Genomic DNA, 14600 nt, shown 5'->3' with positions numbered 1-14600 from the left:
ACCGCAATTGAAACGGATGCCCTGCTGAAAGCAACGTACAGATCACAGTGATGTAGGCAGGGTGACTAGGGGGCGCAAATTCACGAATGAACGAATAAATTAGGCGGATGAATTGGATGAACGAATGTACGCGTCATAAAGTAATTCAATTAGCTTATCATCACTTGAAAACAATGACAGGAGAACGACACCGGACGACTGTAGAGACCATAAAGAGAGCAGCGATCATTCTTGTTTGTGCACTCTACTCTATCACACTCCTTATACTCACTACATCAGGATCTGTGTCATGTACATCACTACATCAATGCATCACTGCTTCCGACATGATGCACTGTATTGATTGTGCAGTGTTTCCGTTCATTTCCAGTGACATTTCTAATGTTGAGCTATTGATTAGAATGAGCTCTTGCATTCAACATCACTGAAGAGTGAATAATATTGTATTGGCCATACTTATGTATGGTAGTTGAACTACAATTATAAAATTTTTATATGACTTCTTAATAGACATCATTTTTGTTGAACATGAACCATGTCAAAGTAGCTGACGAATTGCCTTCAAGTGATAAATGAGTAATATAAATTAATTTTGATTACTCTAGACATAACCAAAGTCAAGTAATTCGTCACTTGTAACTTGTAAAAACTTCTGCTCTTATCATGCACGTTATGATGTGAGATTCCACCCATTTCTTATTGATTCATAGTATTTCGGGTTGCAAATATCAATGTTTCATTTTAGATAGAGATCATCTACTCAAAACCAATAAATTTCTACGATCTTATTATTGAACTTGACTTGGTTTTGGAATTGACGAATGCAATCATGAAGATCTTTCTATTGTATTTGTAATTCAGACCTACCCAAATCTGTAGGTCCAATATATTAAACAAACCAATTGGAGAAAAAATCCTAACAGTAAGAGAAGTGTAATCAGTCCGGATGGTATGGTTGCATCCATCATTTTTTTTTTTGTATTTTTCATCATCCACCCATTGAAGCTGCACAGGAAAGGTTTAGTAATTCGTAAATTGTTTATAAATCCATTAGAGTTAATTACTTTTTCTGGCATCCCTTCTGTCTGTGATTGCATTCGCCAGTAACAATTTTTGCCGGCTGATATCTCAATTTCACTGCTGCAGTACAGCAATGCGATTAACGCTAAAAATTTAATAAACATTCAGATCGGAGCTGGTCGAATTTTTGCGCTTGTTCGTTTCGAATTTTTCCGGCGAATCAGTGACTGAAATAAAATGTCAGGAAGTAGAAATAATAAATGAATTTTCCGTTTATTTTGCCATCAGTGTGCGACATTTTTAAAATAAATTTAAAATGCGGACAAAATCTGTGTGCTCGTTATTTCAATAATTCATCACTGAGCGATTGGGTTGCATTGCCAATGATAATTTTTCCGTTAGCATGAGATTAAAAAGTTGGGATTGTGTTTAAAGTAGAGATCACCATTGAGCTCATGTATTTGTTTGATATCATTGCTTTCAATTCTGAAACCGAATTCATATAATTCATTAATTTCTGATCTTCATTTTTTTAATTTACCAAGGAATCATGACATATCATAGGAGTGAGTGAAAGGGGAGAAACTCAGTTTTGTAATTAATTTTTATTTATTGTATGTTAATAATAAATCTACCCAGCTGAAATTCTATTCAGTTTTTGCAAGAAAGTGAATTTCAAAAAATCGATATAAATAATTTAGTCGAGGTGACTCGAAATAGAACTCAAGATTAAGGCCGAGAAACATGAACTAGAGCTTGTTTTCACCTCGGAATTTTCATAGAACAATAAACCTAGATTTTGAGTGATACATTGAGAGAAATTGGTATTGGCAGTGATCTCGCCGACATTAATTAATTTAGGCACCCGATTGAAACTCGAAACGCGCGGCGCAGATTGTACACTTGTGCTCAAGTTGCAGAGTTGCTGATATTCGATTTGCTGACTAATCGGATCGGCATCTGTCGGATTTATTGACAGACGCCGAAGGCACATCACCACTACGATTGCCAAACTTTGTTTCACTTTATACCTGGCTGTTGCTAACCTGGCCAATATTCAATATTGCCAGATATAAAGCGATTAAAACTGAGCTCCATCCTGTTTTTATTGGTCAAATAGATGACCAATTTATAAGATAAATCTTTCAGATGGCATTTAATCGAATGATTACTATTGACTCTAATTATTCCTCCTTTTCTGCCCTCTTTACTTATTTATTTTTGCTGGCTGATGCCCTCAAAATAGATGAGATGTTGACATACATGATTTACAATCTATGCGCTTCGTTTTCATATAAGTATTTTATTTTGATTCATACCTCCTTAGTTGTATTCACTATGAGAACACTTACGAGTATTCCATCTGATAATACGCTCATGTAATTGAAAAACCAAGGCTATGATTGTTTGCTTCTCATATATTGGGATTAACATTGTAAAAGGTTTGATAATCAAGCTGCCTTGAAAACTGTCCAACGATTTAAGAGAGATTTGTACGTATTTCTATTTAATGAGGCTTATTATAGTGTTAAAGAGTTTCTGAATAATGGCGCAATATAATTTATTCAACTGCAAAATCACAGAAAAGTATTATAATTGATGTGACTTGTGCTATATGTTGTAGGCTTCTGATATTTTCAGTATTTTTCAATACTTGTTGACATGACTAAATGAAAAGTGTTTTGGCTCAATAAATTTGAATTTTAATTTGAATTTGAATCATTAATTTATCTCAGATAGCCTAAACCTCAAAAGCCTCTCTTATTCCCAGTGATAGTCTACCAGGTGACCTGTACCTGAACTTCTTACTAGAAGAATTCTTAGTACAAAAATAAATCCTATTCTGTTGATACTAAATAGTTGACAAATTAATTTAAAAAGTAGCCCATGTGAATGAAGTGTTTTTATAAATAGTTGACTTAATTTTCAGTTTTCATGTATTGGATAACGCAACTTATGCAAGATATTTCTGTATTGTTCCATAGACAAATACATAGACTGGTGTGAATATTGATTGGAGATTGGAGATTGAAATAAATTCTTTTAATCACAAGAAAACCATAACAGTGTAGTTATACAGATTAATAGATATTCATTTTTTCACAACGATAATTTAACTAGCCTCCCCTTCATTTGAAAAGGGCTTTGTATGCAGGAAGCTCAATCAATCCGCAAATTGCACAAATATGAATGTGATGTGCTATAGATGCCACTTGCAAAGGCATTTAAGCAAATACAATCCGAGTAGCCAAACACACATATATAATATAAATGCAATTGCTTTGAGCGCAGTCACATCCACAAACAAAATGGTCGGCAAATATAAATTGAATCCTCCTTATTTGCGCCAGTAAAGTACACAATTTTCGAATTGGACTAACTGTTCATCAATTGCCAATATTTACAAGTGCACGTGAAAGTAATTTATCATCTCTTAATTTACTCTGTATAGGTCTATTACGTTGTATGCAACATGCTCTCTCATTGGCCCATCTGTTTGACCAATACCCCACCCCGTCCAAACAAACCTACCGGCCTCTTCATTCAATAACTGTTTGTTGTTATTCAATTCCAATCGCAGAGAATTCATTCGCACAAAACGTATGTCCGGCTCTAATTAAATAACACATTTATAAATCTCAATTACTGGACGACCGTTTCAATTAAATCTTGTTTTCAACTCTTGATTATTTAGAGAGCTCTACAAAACTCTAATAATGTAATATGAAGCTTATGCTGAACGAGTAATTTACATCGCAAAGTTCATCACAAATTGAAATTGCTTTAAACTTTGAATCAGCGAGATCCAATTTGGGTGTCGGATTTGGAAAGTTTCAATCACATTTGAAATTTGTAATTTTAGCTTTAGAGTATTTATGCTACTTGATTACTATATTCTAATTGAATATTGAATGATTGATATACTTTTATCCCAAGCTAATTGATTTGATATGGTTGAAATTTGAATCATGATTTCGTATTTCATATTAGGAAATTTAAGCAGAGTGATTTCGGTGACTGATTCATCAATCCAAGGGAGTTTTGTTGAATGGTTCTAGTTACATTATACTGTAATTGGGCTCCACTTAGAATGCACAGAGTAATAATGTTGAATGTATGCCTATTAAAATATTGAATTCCTTTCCATATAATCTTCCATATACTACATTAGTTTTTAAAGAAAGATTTTTCTATTACTGTCTTCAACGCTATCGATTTGTAACAATGTTGGTGACCTAAATTCTAAATATATGAATAGGCAATCCCTCAGAAATGCTGAATTTATTCATATTGCAAAATAAATAAATTATCAATTCAAACCCCTTAGGAAGAAAAATTGAATTTGTTGAATTTATTCATTTTCCTGAATGAATAAATATTATCAATTCATTTCTCTTCAATTTATTACATTTATTGCTTTATAGAATTGTATCGACTATGTTAGTTTTCAATGAGAGAGTGTATTTGATTCGTCAAAGCTATCGCTTTGTAAAATCGTTGATGATTATATTCTTCTTGGTGGGAACTCATACATTCATCCATTTTCCCCAATTAATATGAGGTTTGGAAATGCCATTCACATTGGAAACGAATTTGCACATGAAATCAACCACATTGTTATAGTAACACGCAATATCGTAGAACTCTTGTTCTGAGCGAATCTAGTTTAAAATTTGTTTGTGAAGAGGAAGCTGCCTGTGTACTATGGGTATGGATGGCTACGGATCCCCTTGTATTAGCTAAATGGTGTTAGCCTAGTTGTCTGCCTCTGCTGTCTGCATAGCTTGGCATAGCATAGCACAGCCTTTGTGCGGACAACGCTCTCAATAACTAAACTAATAAAGACCCATCAACGCTCTTATTCGATTAGGCTGCACACAACTATTCTTGTTCACATTTGAAGCGCGCTCCACTTAAAAATCTACCAACTTGGATTCTATGAGATGCTCTTGTAAATCTTTCAAGTATGATTTTGAATTTGTAACTCTTGGCATAGACACTTTTTTATTCTATTCCTAATTCAATGATACAGTGGTGATATTTTCACTTCATAATAATTATTTCAAATATCCAATGGAAGCTATATAAATAGAACTACGGACTTCTGCTACTGCAAATATCGACCGAAGAACTCAATAGCAAGAGGAAATTTGAACAATGAAACTTTCCAAACAGTTGGTTTAACTGCAATCTGTGATATTTTTGACTGGTTTATATGATTTTTTTTTTAATTTTTACTTTTTTCATACTAGTTTATTTTTATTTTTCCCATTTATTATCCAATTTCATAATGTTTTTACCTTGTTAATTTTACTTCGATAATCTCATTACACTACTGGATACGTAATCAGTATAATTTCCAAGATACTATTTCGTTTCTACTTATGTAATTTGTAATTTGAGGAGGGAATAAATTCATTCATTTATTTGTGTCATCTACGGAACATCTTGATAGTCACACCTTGTAAGAAATCAATGGTTTCTATGGGGTTAGTAATAGAATTGTTATAGTCTATCCCAATTTTCATATTAAGTTCATGTTAGTGAGTTTTAAATAGCAAGTTGGTAATTTTTGATATGGCAAATCATCTTCGGAAGAGAAAAAACTATAAGATCTCTCAAATCCTTACTGTCTGCGATTCTAGATGAATTAATTTATTCATTGGAGTTGGGCCTCTCAACAATGCTGATGCCAGGAGCAATGAAAAGGTTATGTGTGTGCCAATTCATTTCAATTCTGTAGTTAGCGTCAAAACTGGCCACATTGACCAAGAGAGCTCGTAAAAGAGTTGTCAACTTCACACATTCTGCCTTGTCATGCCTTGTAACAACACTCCCACATACACACACACTCTTTCCCCTTCTGGTGGAACGCGGGAGGAGGGGAAGTTTCATTGGCCACGTTAATGCAATTAAGGCCAGATCAGGGTTGCCGGCCTTCTCCGTTCTTCTTCTCTTCCTTTTGTTTCTCTCACATTCTACTCTTTCGTCATATCTTCCACATCTACCTTCTAATTCACCATCCATCTATGTACGGTACCCTGGATTTGGAAATTCCAGTCCTCCTTCTAGTTCATTAGAGACCCGCACCCTCACTCTATTTCCTTATCATTTCATCCCTCTTTCTTCCCTTTCCTCTGATAACCTGACTCATGTATTTCTTTCTGATTCCCCTTCATAATTATAACATGCAATACAAGAAGTATCGGGTGAATAATGCTTTGACATATAAAAAAATTATAATTTTCAATCACACTGAATGACACAAGAAAATCATCTTGTAAAACTGAAACGAATTAATTGTAGAATAGAATATGAGAAGATTTCTCACAAACGATTCAACAGGCTGAACAAAAACTATTGGTCATTTTTCAACCATAATGCGAGAATCTAAGTTGCGTGTCATTTACATTGTCTGGTGTTTCAAATGCTCAAGTATTTAAACTTTTCGTTATTTGTGTTAATTATCTGAATTAAACAGAAAATGTCTAATAATATCAACATATATTTAAAAGTCAAATCCTAACCTTCCTAACATTTCCTTTCACCTTCAAAAAATAATTGAACAGAACATATAATTCATTCCATACACATGACATTTTGAGAACTGATATATCTGTTGAACTCCCTTTTCATTCATATAACCTGAAGGTAAAATATCCGTATTTTGAATATTCTATGTGAAAATTCCATAGGGACACCCCTGAGAAAATTATGAAACAGATGGAATGAAAATGAAATTAAAAAAAAGAGTCCTGCATACCTGCGTAGGAGGAAATCAATTATCAATATTATCAAAGTCAGATAATCAATTTGAGAGGCCTCTCTTGCTGAAGATATAATCATAATTTGGATAAATACAAATGATATTCACAAAATTTCATTTTGAATCCTTCTGCCCTTGTCTTGGATAATCACTAACAATATTCGTAGATTACGGTATGTTCTGGATTGATATAAGTTTCATGTTGACATTTCATAGACGTTTTCTCAATAATTCATCAAATTTTCCGTCAGTTTCTCTGAAGAGCTTACTCCTGTCACAAGCTCTCTAGGTCACTGTCTTATTTCTTATATCAAATGCCCTGTACATTCCTGGAGAGAAACTATTGCAAAACTAAAAGTATTATAGGCATTGGTTATCAAATGAAACAATTAATTTAAAAATAGATACGTCTATAATAGATTAGTTGGTTTGTGTAGTGCATTAAGAGCAGTGATTGAGAGCAATAGCAATTGAGACATGTAAGATGCAACCAAGCATGTGTGTTGGTGTCCCCTTCAGTTAATTTAATGAAAATAGATTGACCGCGCTTGTCTGCTACAAGAAGTCCGAGGAGGTTATTAGATGCAAGTCCTTGAATAGCATTTATGGAGACAAATTGTGTTAGCTATCACAGCTTGCTAGCTCAAGCAGCCCAACTACAGTAGATAACTAACTGTGCCAATTTATCGATCAAACTCAACAGAGACAACTTGTGTCTTGAATTTTATTCGATTAGGAAACCACCAGCTTGTGCTGTGTGTGTCTGACTGGTGCTAATTCAACAACCTAATTCGAAAAGTGACAACCTGATTTCGTCCTCAGTTTACCTTTTTTGAAACAAGTATTCCTATTTTTTGGCTTTATATAATCTTGGACAAAAATAAAAAATCTAAGTACCGTTTTTTGAAATTTTTTACTCACATTTTTCAACAGTAATGTCATTATCATCAAGTGAGTGAATATCACCTTATAATAATAATGACATTACGGTTGAAACATGTTAAAAAAGGGTACATCGAATTTTTATTGTTTATTTTTATTCTTTTCTCGATAATAAAGGGCCGGTTTTCGAGCTCGGGATTTAGCTAAGTTCTAGACTTTAAACAGATGTAGCTTCCCGAAACGGGGCGTAGTCCTACCGCGGTTTTTACAATAATCTTTATTTTCTCATTTCTATAATTGAAAACCTTTTTCCTTGACGAAATGAAACATTCCTAAATAATTAAAAATAGCTAAAACTTAACACTATTTTCTCTTTATTCTATTTTGTGTTCAATTTTTCAGTTTTTTGAAATTTAATTTAAACGTGGACTGTGCCTGCGCCCCGTTTCAGGACTCCAGCTGTTTAAAGTCTAGAACTTAGCTAAATCCCGAGCTCAGAAAACGGCCCTAGGAGTAGCCCTAATAAAAAAGTAATAATCTTGAACTTTTGATTCAACGAGGAATGAGAGAACACGATTGGATATATTTGAGTTCAGATTCATCCATTGAATCCCACTATATGGATCATTATAATATGAATTATTGATTCTTTCAAGTATTGTTATTTTCATTCCAATTTTAATTCTAATAATCTTATTCTAATCAACCTCTCAGGCTACAAACAGATCGGTTAGGTCGATATGGAGATTTCAGCTCGCTAGCGTACTCTTATATATCTATATCAATGACTCCAAATGTTTTTATCATCACACACAGCTGTCGAGTAGCATCGATCTTCACCGCGACTTACTCAATGTGTTCGCACCTTTAGAGAGTGGAGAATGAATAATTTTTTTCACAAATTTGTTAAGTTTTCACAATCTTCACTTCTTATTTCAAAAGAAATTCAAGTCTTCCAAGACAACCTACCATTCTTATGAGAAGTTTATAAGATACTTAATTCTGTTCTTATTTGTAAATTTCCGCTTGTTGTAATAACAAGTGAATAATCCATATCCATAATCTTGCAGCACAGATTCAATTGTTTATTAAGTCTCTGCTCATAGCAAGAAACGCTATTTTTAAAAGTAGTTCTATAGACTACACTGTCTAGTGAAACTATAGAACTGTAAAAATATAATATTAGTCACAATTATTATTTATAAGCAGATTCCATGTATAATTGAGGCGGTAGCTTCACTTCATTTGTAATACAATGCATGCCAGCAGCTGAGGAGGGCAGAGAGCCTTTGGAGGCTGTTTTCTTAGAACAAGGTTTTGCCTTATTCCAGCTACCGCCCCAATTCATAGTATAATAATATTATACTACATAATATAATTTACACTATGTGTAATTTTACTATGAAACCATTCGATTACCTAAAATGTCCTAAGGTATAACTTTAATCCAATCATAAAGTATCGCAGCATAAGTATTATCCGCAGCATATCCGCATTTATCTTTGTCTAGAAATAAAACTAATTTACGGTAATTAATATGAATTATGGAGTCGCCCTGCCTCAATCTCCTCAATCTCCAACTCCTTGGTCCTCTCTCTCCTGATGGAACTCATGTGGGTCCAGCTGTGATGGGAGGGTAGTTAAGATGAGGGACTTGTTTAAATTGAATAGAAACTAAGCATCCTGGAGTCTTCTGATACTATTTTTTTCATATTTCTCCTTCTCCTCCTCTTCTTCCTCCCTTTCCTAATTTTCTTCTTCTTATTTTTCTTCTTCATCATTTTATTCTACCTTTGTTCCTTTAATTTTATTTTCTTCTTGTTGTTTTAAATAAACTATTGTTTATTTATTCTTATGTCCCCTGATCACTTCGATTTCTTAAATCACTTCTCTCCCTGTTTTTCATCTACAATAATCCACATATTTTTCGTATTTCTCCACCATCTACACTTTTCTACTATCATTTTTCTTCTCATGTATATTCTCTGCTTCTCCGTCTATTTTCTTCCTTTCTCTTCCTTTTTCCTCACTTTCTTCCCTACTCCACTTTCCTTTTTGTTGTATTGATCCGTTTAGATTAATCTTCATGAGGATGATGATATAGTTTATGAAAATGTAATAATCCTAGTAAGTTATAGTTGGAAACGAGGGCTCACGAATGAATAAAAATGTAGAAATGGGTGGTGGTTGATAAGACTTGAATGATATTTGAGAAAAATCAAAATGTTTATTATAATACAAATCTTTTGAGGATGGTTGCCATGTTGATGGCTATGTGTTTATACGGGTGTTTAAACAATGGTTGGGGCTGAAGTAACGTCTCGTACATTGTGAAGTTCCACCAGCAGATTCTACATGACATCCAGCTCCCTAACAAGCTCCTAGTGGTCTAATCATTCAAACTAGTTTAATAAGTGTAGAAGATTCAATCAGCCACAATTAAGCAGCCGTTTCTTTGTTACAAACATCATCCATCCATCTAGTTGAGAAGCGGCTCTCTTTAAAGAAACTTTTGTGGCCCTTCCACGCAACAAAGTTACTTAATTTCAATTATGCCTATGAATAACATTGATGATCCCGATGGAGGGGTTGAGGGTCTCAGATGCAAAGATAATAGTTCATTCGAGAATAATACACATGAGGTAGTGGATGATTTCAGCTATCTTGGCTGAGCTATCAAAGATAGTTCATGCTATCTTTCTTCTATGGTTAAACATACTACATGACCACGTTATTAGTAATACTGTGGTTATCTTTATCAATACTTTGTTTTGAAAAATACTATTTTGATAAAAAGTATTTCACATAATAATGAAATTGAATCAACTCACTAAATTTGCCAACCAATTTGATAGAACCTATACTTTAAGCGATTGGAAATTCAATGTTGGAATATTATTTTTTACTTATTCCATCATCTGGAGTTACGTTTGGGAAGAGTTGGAGCTGATCAAAAGATGACATTATTATTATTTCGAACTGAATATTTTCCACTTTTGAGTCAATTAGAAGGGTCCACTCAGCGCGCTTTTTGCAGCAAAAACGTACAATCTAATCTCACAAGCAAAAATACACTCCCGATATCATATTGGCAGTGTTAATCTTGCTTTTGACGTTTTTAAGGAAATTAAGAAGCCGGCGAGATGAAATTACGGGACTAAATGAACAGACAGAAAATGGAAAGAGTGAGAAGGAGAGAAGAAAAATTGACAGGAGAAAAGGGGAAAGAAAGACGTGAGGCGATTGGATGGATGTCAGTTTGTCGACGTCCTTATTCCTTTACAGGATTCCCAGGACGACAAAGTGTGACGTCACGAGTCGTTCCGACGGACCTTTCCTTTGACCACCGTACGGTGCCAATTACCTCCCCACCCTCGCACCCACCCCAACGTCAAACTGTCCGTCTCCCGCCCAATATTACTGAAGACAGTTTCAATTTGGACTCCTATCACCCTCTCGTAGAACCTCCCCCCCCCATCGACGCTAATCTTCAGCAGACCGCTCCGCATCTGAAATTTAATTTACTCCTTGGAATTCCTCTTCTCTCTCCTACCTTCTCTAACATCATATCCGTCTTTTTTGGGGAGGACCCTGTGCAAACACTGGATTTGTTATCAATTTCCCTGTTTTTATTTGCTTTGTTATTCTCATCATTTGGTCACAGTTTTATCCTGGTTTATTTTTCATTGTTTTGCCATTGTCTCTATTGAACGTTCTCTAATCGAACAACTACTGTTGAAGTTTTTATTGTTAGCTGATAGTTTCAAGGCTGGCATTGATGAACATCTATAGCAAGACAAAACGTTACATGAAGCGGCGATATCCATTTCAATCTATTTTGAATTTTGACTCAATCAGCGAACTTTAGTTTTGCTTCAAACATAGCTTTCATGTAATTTGGTCCAGTTCTAGAAACTGTCATTGGTTTCGCAGAAGTTCTATACTTTTGATGCAAAGAGCATTGAATACCAATTGAAGAATATTCTGTACAAAATTTACCACTCTCATATTTGCCATCGCTTAATACATTTTCCACTGTATTTCACCAATGTGAATTATTATTACCGATTTATTGACCTAATCACAATTTTCAATTTTTCTTTTGAAATTATTTATTATAGACTGACTTCTAGTTTTGTTTTAGACATAAATGGGAAACAAATGTAAATTTTGTGACGAACAATAATGAGTTTTAGATTGAATTATTTACGTAAACGAATCAGAGAAAAATAGCAAGTAAATGATTGAAAGTTATATTTCTCTCAGTTTTCTAAACATAACATAGGATAGTAATAGTGTGTGTTGTATCGTTTAAGTTCCACATCTTCAACAGCTCTTTGGTCAATTCTACTTTTGATGGATTTCATACACCGCTTTCAGAAAAAAACGCATTTCCATAAAACACCTCTATTGATGCTCATTATTGCCTTCCATAGCTCCAAGTTTTTAAAGGGAGGTATTTAATTTATTATCATACGTTTTTGCATGATAAATTAACATAAAACCTGGGTAATTGAATGTAATCAGTCGTTGCAGATAATTGTTCTGCGTGCACTTGCAGCAAGCATCGAGAAATATTTCCAAAAGTTTTGGGCTGAAAATGACGAGGTGGCCAACAATAAAATGATTGGATAACGCACTTCCTGAACACTTTACTAACAGAATTTAGGAAGTAACAGTTTCTTTAACTTGTCATCCTCTGATTGAGTTTCACTTTAAGTGAGTTTCAAGTGTTGCCAACTGTTCAATTCAATAATGGACCTGTTGGGCAGTGAATTGTCAACTTGTTTAGAGTTCCTGTGGTTCTTGAAATAAACTAAAGATAACTGTAGGAAATTGTTATCATGTACAGCGTTAAAATCTACTATGGCAAAATAATTCTCCAACAACAATTTTCTATCAATACCATAAAAAATTTGAAATGACAAATTTTCAACAAAATGAAAAACTGGATACTGTCGGCCACATAACTTTTCAGATCTAGACTACTTCTGTGTTCTATCTACGTTCTAACTACAGTATATCGTATGGAAAGTGTTCTACGGTATACGTATGGTAAGGGATATACGGTATCTTGAATTGACCATTGCAAACTGAGATCTTTTGGTTCAAATTTAAGGTTGGGCTTGAGATCCTTGAATATTCAGAGTTTCAAAGAATTGCAGGCTCCGTACAGATACGAATGGTCCACGACTAATTGAGTGTGATTAATATTGAATGTTCAAGTTTTATTCTTAAGAGTCATAATAGTAATTGATTCACAAGTTTATTTTTTCATTTGGTTGAGAATGAACATAAATCGTCACCATTGCCGTTAAAAGACAAAGAAGAGGGCTTATATGAAGGGGCTAATGAAGTGGATTTAGAAAAATGATTCCTTTGTAGACTACTAAAAAAAGGAAAGCGATAAAAATGAGAAGATGAAGATCTAAAAAAATCCAATTTAACATTGATAACTCAGTTGCAACAATAGTTTATATCTAGCACCACTCATCAAATAAAGGGACTATATTTAAAATGTTCACATTTCTGAGATTACAGTAAATGGCTTGGATTATTCTGTGCAATAATCTTCAGAATAATATTTTCAAAAAGAAGTTTTCACATAGCTTACTGATGCCTTATCAAGTTAAATGACTTTTAGACCAGCAAAAATGTACTACTTGTCATATAATTATATTCTTCATATAACTTTATAGCCGACATATTTATATTAATTTTGCATTAATAACACTGCTTTCTTAATAAATATATTTTTGAGAATGAATTTTCTGTTAATGTTCTATCTACAAATTCGAAGGCCCTTCTTTATTGTCCATATTTTCATTGGCCTCCTTTTCAAGCTTTTCTCACCTCTTCTAGCTTTTTCTATGTAGCATGCTGTATTGGTTTTTGTTGAATCTTAGTCTGAAATATCATTTCAATTTGAATTGGTAGAACTCGATAGAATTGTATAAAGAATACAGCATTTATAGAAATGTTGAACCACAAAAATTTAGACAATATGTAATATGCAAATTCACAAGTGAATATTATTGTCAAACTATCTCACCCAGATGCAATGAATTGAAGCTTATTTAATTTTAAAACTAGGTGAAATTTGACATAGATTGTGGGAAAACAGACCTTGGCTTGATGTGAATGTCCCTGGTAGGCGGCAGCAGCAGCAGCCGCGGCGATTGAGAAGTCGTGAGGCGCCTTGAGCGCTGAGCCGAAGGCGGTGGCCGTGGCGGAGGCGGCGGATGAGGCGTCCGTGGCGGCCTCCAGTGTGATCGGGCACAACGCGCGGTTCTACTGCACAACGGAGGCGGCAAATGCAAACTGATCGGCAACTCGGCGGCTGGAGGCGGACTCTGCGAAATATCGGCTGTGCGCATGCGCCGAGGGGCGTGACTTGGGGGCGGTGCCCTGCCCACCCCTGGCTCCCCTATTGTTTTTGGTGGCAAATTGAGTTGTCTGCGACTCTAGTCGAGCGGCTGAGCGGTTGCCGATGTGCGCCCGTGTGCGTGTGTACGACTGCTTGTAGTGGTAGAATAACGCCACCACCTAAAAATCGTGTCTGAATCGCGGTGGCGGTTCTCAGTCGCCATCCACTCGATTACTTTCATTCGATTCTCTCTCTTATTATCCATCCTTCGTTCTCATTCTCACCACCTTCTTTCCTTTATCCTTCATTATCTGTAGCGGCATTCATCACTATCTGTCAGCATTGGTTGAATTTATTCATGCGGAATTGTTGACTGAGCTGTATCAACTTTCCTATCAATTTATTTTTAAATCCTCACTTTCTTCTCCATCCACCCCAACTCCCTCCACCTCTCTACTCTCCTTATTCCATCTTCTACCCTTTCACCCTCTTATATCCTACATTCTCATATCATTCTGCTTCCTCCTTTTTCTTCCTTCTTCTTCCCCTATTCACTTATGCCTT

The 14600-nt window shown here is 34.8% G+C and overlaps 1 protein-coding gene across 1 annotated transcript in view; it reads right to left on the bottom strand.

Moving 5' to 3' along the window:
- Window positions 1-13967, bottom strand: part of LOC111058617 (retinal homeobox protein Rx) — an 80149-nt gene extending 66182 nt beyond the window's left edge. The window contains exon 1 of the mRNA XM_039442489.1: window positions 13796-13967. The gene's annotated coding sequence lies outside the window, so the exon portion shown is untranslated. The remainder of the gene's footprint in view (window positions 1-13795) is intronic.
- Between the last annotated feature and the right edge of the window lie 633 nt (window positions 13968-14600).

Source organism: Nilaparvata lugens, chromosome 1, assembly GCF_014356525.2.
Source record: "Nilaparvata lugens isolate BPH chromosome 1, ASM1435652v1, whole genome shotgun sequence".
Taxonomy (NCBI): Eukaryota; Metazoa; Arthropoda; class Insecta; order Hemiptera; family Delphacidae; genus Nilaparvata; species Nilaparvata lugens.
This window is presented reverse-complemented; position numbering and strand designations above follow the sequence as displayed.